Consider the following 17,399-nt stretch of genomic DNA (forward strand, 5'->3'; position numbering starts at 1 on the left):
CCTGATTGTGACAAGTGGCTTGAAGCCATGAGCGCCGAGATGCAATCCATGCAGGATAACCAAGTTTGGGAATTGGTTGATCGTCCACTTAACTCCAAACTGGTTGGATGCAAGTGGGTCTTCAAGAAGAAGACCGATATGCATGGAAATTTAGATACTTACAAAGCACGACTTGTAGCAAAAGGTTTCACGCAAACTCAAGGGATTGATTATGATGAAACCTTCTCGCCGGTCGCGATGCTTAAGTCGATCAGGATATTATTTGCCATTGCAGCTCATTTTGATTATGAGATATGGCAGATGGATGTCAAGACCGCTTTTCTTAATGGATATCTTGAGGAAGATGTCCATATGGTTCAGCCTGAAGGTTTTGTCGATCCATCTAATCCTGACAAAGTATGTAAGTTAAGGAAATCAATCTACGGGTTGAAACAAGCATCACGGATGTGGAATCATCGTTTCAATGAAGAAATCAAAGCGTTTGGTTTCGTCTAAAACGGTGATGAGGCGTGTGTGTATAAATGGGCTAGTGGGAGTATAATCATGTTCCTTATTTTGTATGTCGATGATATACTTTTATTTGGAAATGATATACCAAATATGGAAAGCGTTAAAGCGTGGTTAAGTAGTCGTTTCTCAATTAAGGATCTTGGAGAAGCGACATATATCTTGGGAATAAAGGTCTATAGGGATAGACAAAGGAAATTGATCGGACTCAATCAAAGTGCATACATTGATAAAATCCTGAAAAGGTTCAGGATGGAAAACTCTAAGAAAGGTTTGGTACCTATTCCTAGAGGAACCGTGTTAAGCTCATCCCAAAGTCCTAGCTCTAAGGAAGAGCAGGATAGGATGAAGCATGTTCCTTATGCTTCGGCAATAGGATCTATTATGTATGCAATGATGTGCACTAGACCGGACGTCTCGTATGCTTTGAGCATAACGAGTAGATACCAGCACAACCCAGGTGACAGTCATTGGATGGCTGTCAAGAATATATTAAAATACCTTAGAAGGACTAAGGATATGTTTTTAATATATGGGTCTGGTGAGGAGGAACTCGTCGTAAAGGGTTACGTGGATGCGAGTTTCCAAACTGACCGAGATGATTCTCGGTCACAGTCGGGATATGTCTTCATTTTGAATGGAGGCGCTGTCTCTTGGAAGAGTTCGAAGCAGGATGTTGTCGCGTTATCCACTACAGAATCTGAGTACATCGCCGCTTCAATGGCAGCCCAAGAGGCTGCATGGATGAAAAAGTTCATCATGGATCTAGGGATTATCTCTACCATTCAGGAGCCCCTAGAGATATTCTGTGACAATGAGGGTGCTATTGCACAGATCAAGGAGCCTCGTGCTCATCAGAAAACGAGGCACATTGAGCGCAGATTCAACTACATAAGGGATGAAGTTGAAAAAGGAAAGATATGTATTCATAAAGTTCATACCGATCAAAATATTGCGGATCCACTCACGAAGCTCCTCGATAGGCCAAAGCATGAGGGTCATGTTTGTGCATTAGGACTTCGGTATTCTAGTGAGTGGATTTAATCTGTATTTAGTGTTTGTATAAGAATGAATGTAATGGGTATCTCATGAAAATTAATTATGTTTTAATTATTCAATGAGTTATGTTCTATATTTGCATGTTTAATCCATGAATAACTTATGTTGTTCTAAACGTCCGTAGTCGATCATACTTGTGGGAACAAGTATGAAGGTAAGACTATTATGAACCCGGATTGGTTGATATTCATGTGATGAATATAGGGCATAGGTTTGCCACCAAGGTTCATAGATATTTGTGGGATACAAATGTTGGACATGATCCGCTCTCAATGATCACTGCATGGAGTTAGTGCAACTGATCATAAGTAATCCTTGAGTAAAGGCGAGTATCATTGTGTCCTTTGACCTGAGATGCATATTGGATCTGGTTTTTCATCAAGTCTGATATCTTGACTCTCTTCTTTGTTATTTCGGTAACACGATGACGTGTAAGAAAGAGCTCAGATATCATATGAGATGTCAACGAGGATGTATGCAGTCAAGATGGAATTTGTTCCTCTTATGTGTTGAGAGTTTAGATGTCTAAGGCCTGTTAAGTTAAATCATTGAGAGAATGATCACTCTGTGTCTCTTCGATTTGACAGGACATCTGGTAACAAAGGGATATAATGATAAGACTTACCTATATCATATCAAGTATGGACTTGAAGGGGATGATGTTATTGAATGGCACTTAGTCAAACACACTAGGGGTGGTGACCTGTTGTTAGGCGGTATTCACCATTAGCATTAACTTCTTATGAGTCACGTGCAAGTGGGAGATTGTTGGAATACCGTATGCCCGAGACACATAATTAGGTTAATGTGGCTAGTTGTGTTTGATCCAAGTCGGGTCATACCCAATAACGAGTTAGACACACACCAATTATGTATTTATTAAGATAAGATCTATGAGACAAATACAGAACACGATACATTCAGAAAATCGGGTTTCTGAATACTTACTTGAAAGTGTTAAATAAATTAATTGGTTAATTTATTTATTCAAATAATTATTATTGGAATGATTATTTAACTATGTGCTCTTTTATAAAATGGTTTATAAAAGATGGGGTGTTTATATATTTTATAAAGTATAAAATAAAAAAAAAAAAAAATAAATAAATATATATATATGGGGCCGGTTTTGGGTGGGCCCCACACCCCAAGATTTTGGTCAATATTTTGTCATGGGTTTGGTAAAGGTTGAGTATTGGTTACTTGACTAAAAGACCTAACACCAAAATGATTTGATTGAAAGATTTTTATAAAGATCAAGATCAAGACACTTTCAAGTAACTTTTTAGAAAACCACTTTTCCTTCTTTCTTTCTTTGTTCTTGGGTTCGGCCGAGAATTCAAGAAAGGAGGTTCGGGTCTCGGTTATTCGTGTTCAAGCTCCCTAACATAGCTCGGTGTGTGTTGGAGGCTCGGGGTATATTCCGTTTGAGGATTTTTCCTTTGAAAGTCTAGCATCAACATCATCATCTTCTTCAACATCAACTACACTCTTAAAGTTTTAAGAATGTAAGTTTTACAAGCTTTGATAGTTTAGTTTTTCCCGTATTATTTGATCCTTTGTCTCGGGTTTCTAATCTTAAGATTAATGGTAATCTTGAAACAAGAATAAAGGGTTATTCATAGATTAACATACATATGAACTTGTAATGTATATATTTGGATATATGTACATAAAGTTCAAAGATAATCACGCTTCCGCCTTAATTGTGACTAGTTAAATGGTTAACTAAGTTTAAAATATCCATAGAAACTCAACAGAAATCACACGCTTGCATTAAACGAAAATGAAAACTGGAGTTAATTTTTGTGGCATGTTCCGTACTTTATTTTTTGCTCATTTTTATATGAACTCAAAGACGGCATTTGATGTTTTCGATGGTTATACAAGCGCAAATTATTGCACTTGATGGAAATATTGCAAACCACCACGAAGATGTTTTTGGTTAGTTAAAGAAGATGGATTTTATGTCGGGAAGCATATCTTAATTCGAACAGTTTGACCAAACTATATGATTGGTAATGTATTTTAAGTGTTTGTCAAAAAAGTCTTGATCGAAAACTTAAATCCAGATTATGCTATTTGAATTAACTAATGAAATGAAATGAAATGAAATGAACTCTACCCTTTCTATTGCTATTTGGTTCTTAAAAGTGGAATGTGTATTTTTTTAAGGATATAATATAGTTGGACTATTTTTTTATGTAGTAACCACTAACTAATAAATGTCACCCGTTCGATGCGACTGGTACAAAATTTGGCTTAGTTGCGGTTTTGATATAGTATTTAGTCACTCTTGAACCGTGAAACCACCAGCCGGTAACAAACTTCGTCCAAGACGCCCATCTCCTCCAACACACTCTCGCCTAGTCATTATCTGGCAAATCCAAACACAAAATTAGCCCCAAATCTAGGGTTTTATATATACTAATATACAGTAGACTTTTGTGAGTAATTGAAACTTCACAATTAGTATAATGATAACAGTTTTGTACAAAATTTAATTTTTTAATTTCCTCTTACCATTCTTGATATATAAATTATTATGTGAACTAATCAACTTTTTGTCTATTTATATGCTCAAATGCCCTAACAATAGTTATCACAACCATGACTAGCTTATTTTTCCTGTTCTTTTGTCTTGTTATCACAACCAATGCATCTTCGGTTACAAATACTACGATAACATCTATAGTTACCCCGGTAGCACCTACAGCCAACGCAACTAAATTGAAATTTTGTTTTTACAATTACTGGCAGATTTATATCTACAATGGAATCAACGATCCTATTTCAGTTCATGTACAATCAGGTGACGATGATCTTGGATTTCATAGACTTGCATTTAACGATAACCAAAATTGGGGCTTTTGTGAGGCTATCTCATTCAGGACACAATTTTATGCGTATTTCTATTGGAATTCAAAAACAGCATTTTTTGATGTTTTCTATGGGAGAACAACCGGTAGATACTGCTCACCGTGGAAATTTGGCAAAACACGACATTGCGCCTGGTTAGTTAAAGAAGATGATTTTTATCTGGGATACTCACTTGACACATTTCCAATAGGATGGGTCAAATTACATGATTGGTAATGTCTTTGATGCTTTTGTAATAATCTTGAAAACTAAGTCAATATTATTATATTGTCTTAAGTAAATGTTCTTTAGTAAAATTACACATACTATCGCCAAAAGGTTTTCAGCTTAGCGATATCAATGTATGTAGTACGTTCTTCCATAGTAGTCGAGGGTTAAAGTCCTTAACTCCTTATAGAACAAAGTTGTTCTAAAGAAAAAAAAAACATATACACTATCATTTTATGACGTCGTAAATAATACGATACATTTTTTCTTTTTACTGATGCTTTTATTTAGATATATATACCATTTGGTGATTTAGAGGAAATTGGTGTGATTTTATTTTGTTTTGTTTTTTGTGCCACTGCCCCTATAACTGGTCTAGCGCTTTTGCTTGTTTTGTATTAATATATTGGATTGTTGGGTTGGTAACTTGTGTAATACACTGAATGAATAATAATGCATTTTAAATAAAAAAATGGGTTAAATTGGGTATGCGTTAAAACTTTAATTGAATTCAATAACATTTCAAATATAAATATCTAATTCAATAGCTAGTCAAAAGTTGTTTACTAAAGTGAAAGTCAACTATGTAACTTTCGCATTAATGATAAATTTGAAAATTAATCTGTTAGGCTATGTGTAATGGAGGGGCTACAATTGGGGGCGAATTGTAACACGTGGCAGTCAGCATGGAGTGAAAATTTGTTTTTGGGGTGTAATGGTGTAGGGGCTACAAGTTAGGCCCACAGTGTGTTTTTTATTATTTTCTTTTTATAATTAAACTAATTAAATAAAAACCAATTTATTTAAATAATTAAATAAAAATGCATTAAAATTAAAAAGAAATACAAAAAAAAACATAACTAAAAAAAACACATAACTAAAAATATTAAAAAACATAACTAAAGAAAAAAAAACATAACTAAAAAAGAAACTAATATCCGTAATATTTGCGCATTTTTTCACGTCGGCGTTGCATCAATAATGCGACATCCTCGTGAAACCCCTCCGCTTTGAGGGATTCGTAGTCGTCTTTCATTTGTTTTAATTCGAACGTCTGGTTCAGCTTTTCTTGTTGTTTGTTGGATGCTCGAATGTCGGCTCTAATTACGGTGGCATTTGTTTCCAAACGACCGACCAACTCGTTTATTTAAACGGGCTCCGTATTGAATCGTGTTGACGACGAACCTTCCCCCTTATTTTTCCTCGATCTCCCGCGTGGTCGAGACAACTCCTCTACCTCATCTTCGTCGGGTATATTCAAATCATCGGAGTTGGTAGTTCGGTTGGTTCGGGTTGTTTCTAAGATTCATTTTGTTTATTTTTTGTAAGAAATTGCGTATGATTTGTGTATAAAATGGATATAAAATGGAGAAGAAGAGTGTATGTTTATATATATATATATATATTGTTTAATTTTTTATTTTTTTTAAATTTGACCGTTTCACAACGGTTTTCAACAGGCGACAAATATACCTCGCCCCCGCCCATTTTCGCCCAATTATCGTCGGGGGGGAGGGGGGGTTCCACCCAAAAAATCGCCCCTTTTCGTCCACTATTCCCGCCCACTACACTTAGCCTTATGATTTAACTATATTTGCTACAATATTAACTTTTATAATATGTTACGGTTTAACTATTTACTACAATATTATTTTTTTATTGGAAAAATCCAATATTAAGTGTCCTTATTTAATGCCACGTAATATCTTTTGGCATGTTGTTATTTATCATCTTGCTGACTTTATACATGCGCTAACCGGAGGGTTTTAATCCTTGCGCAACTGGTGTTAAAAGGCATTAGGGAAGAAGGTTGGACCGGAAAACCAAGCGTTATGCCTTTTGGGAGAAAATCTCTAGGGTTCACACTAGCATCGGCCACAAGCCGACCTACGACCACCCAGTCATAACGTAAATTGTCACCATTCTAAAAAGAATAATAAAAAAAGAGGTGAACTTGAAATTTAAAAGAAACAAGTTTGGTCATGGGCCTTGAAGGTATAAATTGAAAGGGGAGGGGGGATGGAGACCATTCTCCATTTTTACAACATAAAAAACACACATGAGCTCTCATCTCTCTTAATAAAACAAATCAAGATTTCCTTTTTAATACAAATTCAAGAAAGGATTTCAAATACGTTTACATCCCATCAAAACAAGAAGAAAACGTAAAGGGATCAACACCAAACAACTTCGGATCTAACTCATTTAAGATACATTTTCATTAAAAATGTCTACTAAACGAGATTGTTTATGAGTGAAAGTTTGTAGTATTATAGATTGGGTCATGATGATTGATAAAGTGGCAAAATTTTTTGTGACAACACTAATTTTCAATTTGTTAATATTATATTTTAATATAAAAATGACGAGAATCGAATGTGACATCATTGTAACAGCTTCCGGAAGCATACAATAAAACACGACACGACTTACCTTAAACATTAAGTTATCAAATTCAAAAATAATAAACTTTATGTATCAAACAACTCGAATTATTTGAGGTAATTATACGAGACATGATATTTAAATTCAACAAGTTCGTTCGAATACGCTGTTTACTACTGTGGTATTGTTAAAGATAAACTATAATATTTCGCAGCACCTACTATTATTTAGAACATGAACGTCAATTACTAAAATATTCTGATGAGCGACACGTTTAAAATAAAATGAATTAGGAACCGAACGTTAAACACGCGAATACCTTATCCTCTTGCAACCACACTTTGCCACAAAACCTTAAAGAGATGAAGAGAACGCAACCGCTACCCCCCCCCCCCACCTACGACCACCACCACCAAAACCGGACGACGGCGACTTTAGGGTCCGGTCTACTTTCCTCATTTTCAAATCTATGTTTTGTGATGCTTTTCCGGTTGATTTGGTCAACCCTTTTCGAAACAGAAAACAAATCCTGTGGTTACCTTTGTAACGAGATAAAAAGTAGTTTCATATATATAAAGTGCACACTCATTTAAAATTTTAATTGTTTATACTTAACTATAAAATTTTTCTACTTAAGATCAAAAATTTTTATCGCCCGACCAAATTTCTTTTCTCACGATTTTCATAGACGCCCTTGTCTGAGACATGTGCAAACAAAAATTGAAAATGCAAAACGTGCCAAACACATGTAACTAAACGTGTTTTTAAGCAAAAGGATTTTGCCATGACATAAATGCATCGAAAGTTATTGTTGACTGAAAAATGCTTTGCTGGCAACCATGTATCCCCATTTCGGCCACCGCTTGGCAGCCCTCTCTCTTTCCCTTTGTAAGAGTTTTATGTGAAAAGTGAATTCCAAAACTATTATGTTACATATATTATTATGTACACTAGTAGGCGGCCCGCGTATTACAGGTTTTCTTAAGAGTTAAATCTGAATCAGCTGGTCTTAACCATTAATTATTTTAGGATAGTATTATTGTTTAAATAATAATATATAGTTATACTTATTAGTGGTTACATTAAATAATCTACTAAAATAAATATGCATTAGTTAATATAATGAATTAAATAATGTATACTAATTATTAATAATTATAAAAGTTAATTTTACCTTTTAAAATTGCTCAAAAGGAATGCATCAAATGTTGTGCTACTGGTATATGAATATAAACTTGTAAAGAAATGTCCTTAACATACGATTGTAAATTGTATTATAAAAGTACGAACAAAGTTAGAACCAATTACAAGAGAATAGTAAGCTCAAAAAATGAAGGAAAAAAAAGTGCCCTTGATCTAAATAGTTTAATATCTAAGATTAAATAGATGATATTTTTGTAATTAATCATCTCTATTATATCTTATTTATAATTAAATAATATTTTTATATCGTTATCATTGCATTTTCTTTCTCATTCATATTTTTATATCTCACAACCACGTTTAAAAAATATTAAAAAAATTATAGATTATGAACAGTGTCTTATCAAATTTACTGAAAACACTATTTCTTATCTTATCAACTCACAACTATTTCAGAAAATATAAAAAAGTCACTCACATAAATATAAAGTACCTACGTGAATAGTAGGAAAGTTAATTAAGGTTAGAGATTCTGGTCTTCTGTTGACTTCTGTTCATTTATCATTACCGTTTTTTTTTAATTCAGATAACTTATAGTCTTATACATCATTAATTTTTTTAAAAATATATATACCACAAAATCAGGCATTATTTTCTCTTTAATACATGTATAATATTCATATATTTTTATATATACAATTAAGTTATGAAAGTGCACGTAAGATCTTGTTTGTGCACAATCACTAGCTTGGTGTGGTGATAAAGCTATATGAACTTCAACTAAAATGATATAAATAGGTATTAAAAAAACCAACATTGTCCAAGTACCGATGTTATGCCATTTTTTCATAGTCATATAATATTATGTTTTGTCTAAATCTGATTTTCTTTTTTATTACGAAAAAAAGAGGATACCATCAAAGCAACATTGTGAATTGCGATGTTACCGAAATGTTATTTATGAAAAATACTACCGTTAGTGTTAATTGTTTCTTAATCAAATATTCTATTACGTCATTAGAAAAAAGGAAAACTGGATTTAAATAATCTCACCTTTAATGGGTTGACTAATAATAATCCTGCCTCTGGTATTTCCCGCTGGCAGTCTCACTTTTTCACTGTTTTTTGTTTTATAAACCAGCGTTAAAAAAACTTAACGGGGTTAAGTTTTTCCTGATGTGGCTTGTGAGTTGGCAGTCTCATAATCCTACATGGCTTTTCCCTTTTAATCCTAAAATGCAATTACTATATTAATCCTAAAAAAACGGGTTGCAGGGGATTCGAACCTGCGCCTCCAGCCCCGCAGTCAAGACCCACATGCATAAGCCAACTGATCTAAGTGATCCTTTGATAAAAATCCAGAAACAGAACCTATATAACCAGACATTCGCAACCCATAGAGTATTATGAACCCTAGATCATCAATCGGCCAGTTCGTTATTTGATTGGCCGATTGAAATTAGGGCTATTAAAGAGTGAATGACGACGAACACAAAGGTATAATTAGTTACCTATAAAGATAATTGGAAGAGGGTTAATTTGATCCCGGCAGTGACGGCGGAAAGGGCTCAAGAACATGCATCAAAACATCAATGATAATATATTCATTATAGGGTAACTGTAGGTGATGTATGTGAGGTTCTTTCTGAAAGTTTAATTGAATTATTATGAACAATATAAAGTATATTGATTAACAGGTTACGTCGGTTCATTCAAACGAGTAATACGAATCAATAATTGATCTCATTCCATGTTTATGGTGTCGGTGGGCTCGTTATGGCATGCATAAGGATATGCAAGATTCAATTTCTAAGTTTAGGACGAGAATTATGGTGCAAGCTAGTGATTTGGGTATCCGGGTCTAATTGGGTCGCGGGTTTGGGTCAGATCCAAGTTAATAAATCTGGATAATAGGATTTAATATAATAAAATATAGTAATTGCATTTTAATCCAAAGGGAAAAGCCATGTAGGATTATGACACTGCCAACTCACCAGCCAAATCAGCAAAAACTTAACCCCGTTAAGTTTTTTTAACGCTGGTTTATAAAACAAAAAAACATTGAAAAGGTGGGACTACCAGCGAGAAATACCGGAGGTGAGATTATTATTGGCCAACCCATTAAAGGTGGGAATATTTAAATCCAATTTTCCTAGAAAAAATAGGGGGAAAGTTTAAGATAAAAGGTTTAACAACGTGTACACTGTCAATACGACTAACTAAATTTATCTGGACAATATGTTTTAAAAAAACTCATAGTCTCATACTAATTATACATGCATATCTTTCAGAATTTGAACTCTCCATCTTACGAGGAAAGATGAACACCTTTATCCGGACAATTAATTAATGGGAAATAAGATTATTTTAATAATTATTAATTATATTTCCATAACATTGTGAAAGATTAATCAATTAATTTTTAGATGGTAGAAAGATTAATTTGTATTATATGATTTACATCACTTCATTTAATTAACATTTTAAATATATCACATTATTAATAACTATTAAATACTAATTAATGATTAACAGTTTTGTACAAAAATTGATTTTTTTTCTCCTACAATTCTTGATATATTTATTATTTTATCTTTTATATAAATTAATCAACTTTTAGTCTACATATACACCTCATTACCCAAACAATAGTAATCAACTTATCACAACCATGAATAGCCTATTTTTCTTTTTCTTTTGTCTTGCTATCACAACAAATGCATCTCCAATTACAAACACTCCAATAGCATCTGAAGTTAGCCCATTAGTAGTATCTCAAGATACCGAGCCAAACATCAAAGTTTGTTTTTACAGTTATTGGTATATGTATATCTACAACGGAATCAATGATATTGTTACTGTTCGTGTACAATCAGGTGACAATGATCTTGGATATCACAGACTTGCATTGAACGATAATGAAAACTGGGGCTTTTGTGAGGCTATCACGCTCCGTACAAAATTTTTTGCGCACTTTTATTGGAATTCAAAATCAATTTCTTTTGATGTTTTCGATGATGCAACAAATAAGAAATATTGCACACCGTGGAGATTTCGCAAATCGCGAATATGTGTTTGGGTAGTTAAAGAAGATGGTTTTTACCTTGGGCAAGATTTTAACTCATTTCCATTAGGATTTATCAAATTACATGATTGGTAATGCATGTCTTCCATGTTATTGTTAAAATAATCTTGAAAAATAAAGACAATATTATTGTTTAAAGTAAATGTCATTTAGTAAATATACATACACTATCATCAAAGCCCTTAGAGCCTTTCCAATCCGTTTACTATTGATATCCATATAATTACATTAAAAATCACTACGTTTTCTTTCTCTTTTAATTAAATAATAGTATTTTTTTATACTTTTATCTTTATCTTTTCTCTCTTATACACTCACAACCACTTTTAGAAATATTAAAAATTCATACGACGTGAACAACGTAAACCTAAGTTTAACTTTCTCATTATGTGTTCACTAGTAACTTCATCTTTACTTCATTAGTAACACAAATAATTGTATGAGCAGCAAGGTACTATTTCTATAGCAAAAACTTGCATCAGTTAGTTTTTCGTCGGGTCAGACATAATATGAGCTTATAGCCTTATACTACCAAATAAGTTACAAAAACTGTTTTTCTTCGTCCGGTCATATGTATTTCAACAAAACCGATAGTTTGAGACATTCATTCTACTTCAACATATGAAACACTATATAGTGTCTGTTAACTCCATCCCTTTGGTCTCAAATGGAAGAAACACAACACTTAGACATAACAAAAGTAATATAACCTCAAACAGAATCACCGGCAGCGTTTGGTGGCACCCGCTACCCATCCCAACTGCTATCAACGGGCACACCATACCCCCGATTTTGCCCATTGATGTTGCTATTCCAACTCCTGTTGCTCTTAAGTTTGTAGGATACACCTGTGCACATATAATAAAAACTTAATATTATGATTGGAGTAAATTAGTATTAACTATTTACTATTAACTAATAAACATTAATATAGGACATACATGCATACCTCTGGAGCATATATACAGACAACAACAAAACTTGCTGAAACGAACATGCGAGCTCCAAACAAAAAGATGGTGGTCATCACTTCATTTTGATGAACGATTAATGGAAGTAATAGAGCGAACCCTGCAACTAACATGATCTCCATGGAGATCTTACGACCAACTCGGTCCAATATAAAAGCTGCTAGACCGAGCCCAAGAAGCTCTGCCAAGCTAGTGACAAACACGTTTACATACAAACTCGTATCCTTGATGTTGTCCGAGTGTAAAGTAGGCAAGTCGCATTCACTTTGCGACATGCTTAATTGTGAGGTTAACAATATAATGCCATAATATGAAAATGTGATGCCAAAGAACAAGAACCATACGGGAAGCGTTGTTTTGATCAGCTTTGGTGATAAAAGCATGCGTATGGATGACAAGTTTGTTCTAGAACTGTTGGTTTTGGTTCTCGAGGAAGAGATAAGTAATACGGTACTTTCTAAGGATTCGTCCTCGTTGGTTATATAATCAGAAACGAGTCGGCCAACCGGGAGTTCTTTTTGGTTGAGTGCAGCTCCGTTCACGAGAATCTGTTGTGCCTCGGCTAACCGTCCTTGTGTTAAAAGGTATCTTGGAGACTCGGGCACAAGACGGTAAAACAGTAGTGTAACGAGAGATGGAACCGCAGATAGTCCAAGGAGCAACCTCCAACCATATGTAGGCATGATCCACTGCAATAGAATGGGTCGGGGCAGGTTGACCCGTTAGAGATAAAAAGATGTTTCTTATTTAATCCGTTAGAGATAAAATATTTTCTTTTTAACCTGAATTAAATGGGTTGAAGGTGTTTACCCATGCGAGCTAAGCCTCCATTATCGTTCCAAGTGACCAAAAACATGTAAAAACAACCATCCAAGCCCCTCTATTTGGAAGAGGAACAAACTCGAGAAACCATGATGCAAACACATGCGCACACCCTAAACCGACACCAACCAAACATCGAAGAATCAGCAACGATATATAATTAGGTGCGAAAGCACTCAAAATCCCAGCTATGCTTGTTACTAAAGCAGCACCAAGAAACCCCCTCCTAAAACACCAAAACAATATTATTATCCATTAACTAACAGAAATAACTAACAAGGGCAATATGGTCAATAATAATATTATTAAAGAAACTTACTTTCTGCCATAAGTATCAGATACAACTCCACATGAATATGCACCAACAAGCATTCCAGCAAAAGCCACAGTTGATATCATACTTTCTTGATTCGCCGAAAGACCCCACTCGGGTTGAATGGCGGGTCCAACAAACGACAGAAGCATCATCTCCATGGCTTCTGCAACCCAACCCAGACCCGAATAAGCAAGTACAACTACTTGGAACCTTCCGAACCCGATTGCGCATAGTGCTTCATCCAGTGTATACTGATCTCTCATCTTGTAACAACTGAAAACTCGCAGTTGACTTGATCGATTGATTGAATCAAATTTCACGTTAAAGACAAAATGTTAAATGTGTGGACTAAGAAACTAAGAATAGTTGTAACTAAATCATGTTTCACGTTAAATATTAAATATTTTATGTTGGTTTTGTGACTTTATCTAATGGTGGGATCATATCATATTCTTTTAAAAATATTATATTGTATCATATTATGTGGTATCTTGTTGTATTATAACATACAAATAATACTTCATGACTGTGACTGTGAAATCGATCAAAAACCAACATTCAATGGATTTGGTAGCTTTGGAAACTTGAAGTTGACTTTTGTGAAGGTCTTCACAAAAGCTCTTCGACATCTTTTATCTAATTGCCCCCACTTAAGCGCTTCACTCTGGTAAATTCTCACTTGAATATCCATTCTCATGAGCTTTTGAAACTTATCTAAATATTTTTAAGTTGTTGCAGCTTGTGATAGTCTTTAAATTATCTTTGCATTATTACTAGTTACACTAATTGAATAAGCAGCTAAGAAATAGCTTCTTGGCGATAACAAATAGCCATCGTTAATAAGTTGATCTTTCAATTTTGAGACATTCATTCTACTTCAACAGGTGAATCTATATTGTCTGTTAACTCCCTCCCTTTGGTCTCAAATGGAAGAAGCACAACACTCAGACATGACAAAAGTAATATAACCTCAAACAGAATAACCGGCAGCGTTTGGTGGCAACCACTACCCATCCCAACTGCTATCAACGGACACACCATGCCTCCGATTCTGCCCATTGCTGTCGCTATTCCAACTGCTGTCTCCTATGGGGTAGAGGTAAGGCTGTCTACATCTTACCCTCCTCAGACCCTACTATAGCTTTGCTATTGGTGGGATATACTGAGTACGATGATATATACAATTTTTATTGGATTAAAGTAGTTTTAACTTTTAACTATTAACTGTTAACTAATAAACATTAACATAAGACATATATACCTCTGGAGCATAGATACAGACAACATCGAAACTTGCAGAAACGAACATGCGAGCTCCAAACAAAAAGACGGTGGTCATCACTTCATTCTGATGAACGACTAATGGAAGTAATAGAGCGAACCCTGCAACTAACATGATTTCCATGGAGATCTTACGACCAACTCGGTCCAATATAAAAGCTGCTAAACCAAGCCCAGGAAGCTCTGCAAAGCTAGTGATGAACACGTTTACATACAAACTCGGATCCTTAATATTGTCCGAGTGTACGGTAGGCGAGTCACATTCACTTTGCCCCAAGCTTAATTGTGAAGTCAACAATATGCCATAATATGAAAATGTGTTGCCAAAGTACAAGAACCATACGAGAAGCGTTGTTTTGATCAGCTTTGGTGATAAAAGCATGCGTATGGACGGGGAGTTTGCTTTAGAACTAGCTGGTTTAGTTGTTGAAGAGAGTAACACGGTACTTTCTAAGGACTCGTCTTCATTGGTTACATGATCAGAAACAAGTCGACCAACTGGGAGTTCTTTTTGGTTGAGTGCAGCTCCGTTCACGAGAATCTGTTGGGCCTCGTCTAACTGTCCTTGTGTTAAAAGGTATCTTGGAGACTCGGGTACAAGACGGTAAAACAGTAGTGACACGATAGATGGAACCGCGGATAGTCCAAGGAGCAACCTCCAACCATATGTAGGCATGATCCACTGCAATGAAATCAACTCATAAATCATATGGTGGGCTTACTGGTTTCTTGTAAGGGTCAAAACGGGTCAGGTCAGGTTGGCCCGTTAGAGATAAAAGTAACCTAAATCAAATGGGCTTTCTTGTCCTTGCGCATGTGAAAACGAGTCGGGTCAGGTTAAACCGTTATAAAAACTTTTTTTAATCAATATTTTAGAGGTAAATGGTATTTTATTTTTATATAACCCATTAGAGATAAAAGTAACCAGAATCAAATGGGGTTTCTTGTACAGGTGAAATCGGGTCAGTCAGGTTGACCCGTTAGAAATAATGGATTTTTTATTCGACCCGATTGAGATGAAAGTAACCTAAATCAAATGGGGTTTCTTCTACAGGTGAAAACAGGTCACGTCAGGTTAACGCATTAGAGATTAAAAAAATAAATATTTAACCCGTTAGAGATAAAAGTACCCTGAATCAAATGGCATCTTGAAAAAGTCAAAACGAGTCGGTCAGGTGACCCGTTAGAGATTTAAAAACGAAAAATTCGACCAGTTAAAGATAACTATATCCTGAATCAAATGAAGTTTCTTGTACAGATCAAAATGGGTCGGGCCGACCCGCTAGAGATAAAATTATTTTCTTTTTAACCCGAATCAAATGGTTTAAACTTTAAACTTTGAAGGTGTTCAGTTGTTTACCCATGCAAGTGAAGCCTCCATTACCGTACCAAGCGTCCAAAAACACGAAAAAACAATCATCCAAGCCCCTCTATTTGGAACCGGAACAAACTCAAGAACCATGATGTAAACACATGCCCACACCCTAACCCGACACCAACCAGGCATCGTAGAATCAACAACGATATATAATTAGGCGCGAAAGCACTCAAAATCCCAGTAATACTTGTTACTATAGCAGCCAAAAGAAACCCCTCCTAAAACACCAAAACAATATTATTATCCATTAACTAACAGAAATAACTACCAAGGGCAATATGGTCAATAATAATATTATTAAAGAAACTTACTTTCTGCCATAAGTATCAGATACAACTCCACATGAATATGCACCAACAAGCATGCCAGCAAAAGCCACAGTTGATATCATACTTTCTTGATTCGCCGAAAGACCCCACTCGGGTTGAATGCCGGGTCCCACGAACGACAGAAGCATCATCTCCATGGCTTCTGCGACCCAACCCAAACCCGAATAAGCAAGCACAACTACTTGGAACCTTCCGAACCCGATTGCGCATAGCGCTTCATCCAGTGTGTAGCTAAACAACACCTGGTATCTCATCTGGTCAATGAATTGATTGTTTGATGCATAAAATGATTGATTAGTTTTGCGTTGACTTGACTTGATAATCAGTTTATTGATTGATTGATGAAACACAAGTGGAATACTTGTAACGAACCATAATTACCTGAATAGATATTTTATGTTGATGGTGGGACCCACCGGTGTGTATGAATGAAACGGTTTTGTTTTTATTTAGGCAGCACAATTCAATTATACTTGTAAGTTACTTGTAGTAACTAGTAAAGTTTAACCCACGTGCTGTGACAGGCCCACCGTTAACAGCGTCTAGCTCATATTCATAGTATAGTTAACGGCTTAACGGCCTTATTTTATTTTAGTTTAAATGTCCACCCTAAAAAACCTCAAGCTGAGGAAATTATGAAGAAAGGAAAACAAAATTTAGTGTAGCAACAAGGTTGTTTCTAATATATATAATAATTAGGACAATACTTTTATATCAAACCAACCGATACCGGAACCTATACTCGTCCACGGCACCACGCTGATGCCAAGACTGTTAAGTGTAGTGGACGCTGCCCATTGCCAGCCACGTCACCTTCATGGTGGAAAGCAAAGGAGGAAGGCACAATTGCAACAGTGCCGAAGAGGGTGGATAAAAGGTAATGATGGGGCACAATTTTTTTCAACCAATCACATTCACTTATTAAAAATTGAAAAAAGAATAAAAAAAGTTAAATAACTTGGTTTATACCAACAGATTCAAAATCCAAATAGTTTACAAAAATATAATTTAGATGACCAAACATAAGTCACAAGTA

The 17,399-nt window shown here is 35.1% G+C and overlaps 2 pseudogenes across 2 annotated transcripts; both read right to left on the bottom strand.

The window, feature by feature from the left end:
* Positions 1–11,895: 11,895 nt before the first annotated feature.
* LOC143568275 (organic cation/carnitine transporter 7-like) lies at positions 11,896–13,638 on the bottom strand (annotated as a pseudogene). The gene is made up of 4 exons (XR_013141554.1): positions 13,379–13,638; positions 13,048–13,285; positions 12,216–12,926; positions 11,896–12,114 (listed from the first exon to the last, which is right to left on the bottom strand). The product of XR_013141554.1 is annotated as an organic cation/carnitine transporter 7-like (transcript).
* Positions 13,639–14,242: 604 nt separating this feature from the next.
* Positions 14,243–16,619, bottom strand: LOC143568264 (organic cation/carnitine transporter 7-like; annotated as a pseudogene). Its single transcript, XR_013141550.1, has 4 exons — positions 16,342–16,619; positions 16,017–16,249; positions 14,616–15,338; positions 14,243–14,461 (listed from the first exon to the last, which is right to left on the bottom strand). The product of XR_013141550.1 is annotated as an organic cation/carnitine transporter 7-like (transcript).
* Between the last annotated feature and the right edge of the window lie 780 nt (positions 16,620–17,399).

Source organism: Bidens hawaiensis, unplaced genomic scaffold, assembly GCF_021521415.1.
Source record: "Bidens hawaiensis isolate Kalapana, Puna unplaced genomic scaffold, B.hawaiensis_p1.1 tig00001236_1, whole genome shotgun sequence".
NCBI classification, from domain to species: Eukaryota; Viridiplantae; Streptophyta; class Magnoliopsida; order Asterales; family Asteraceae; genus Bidens; species Bidens hawaiensis.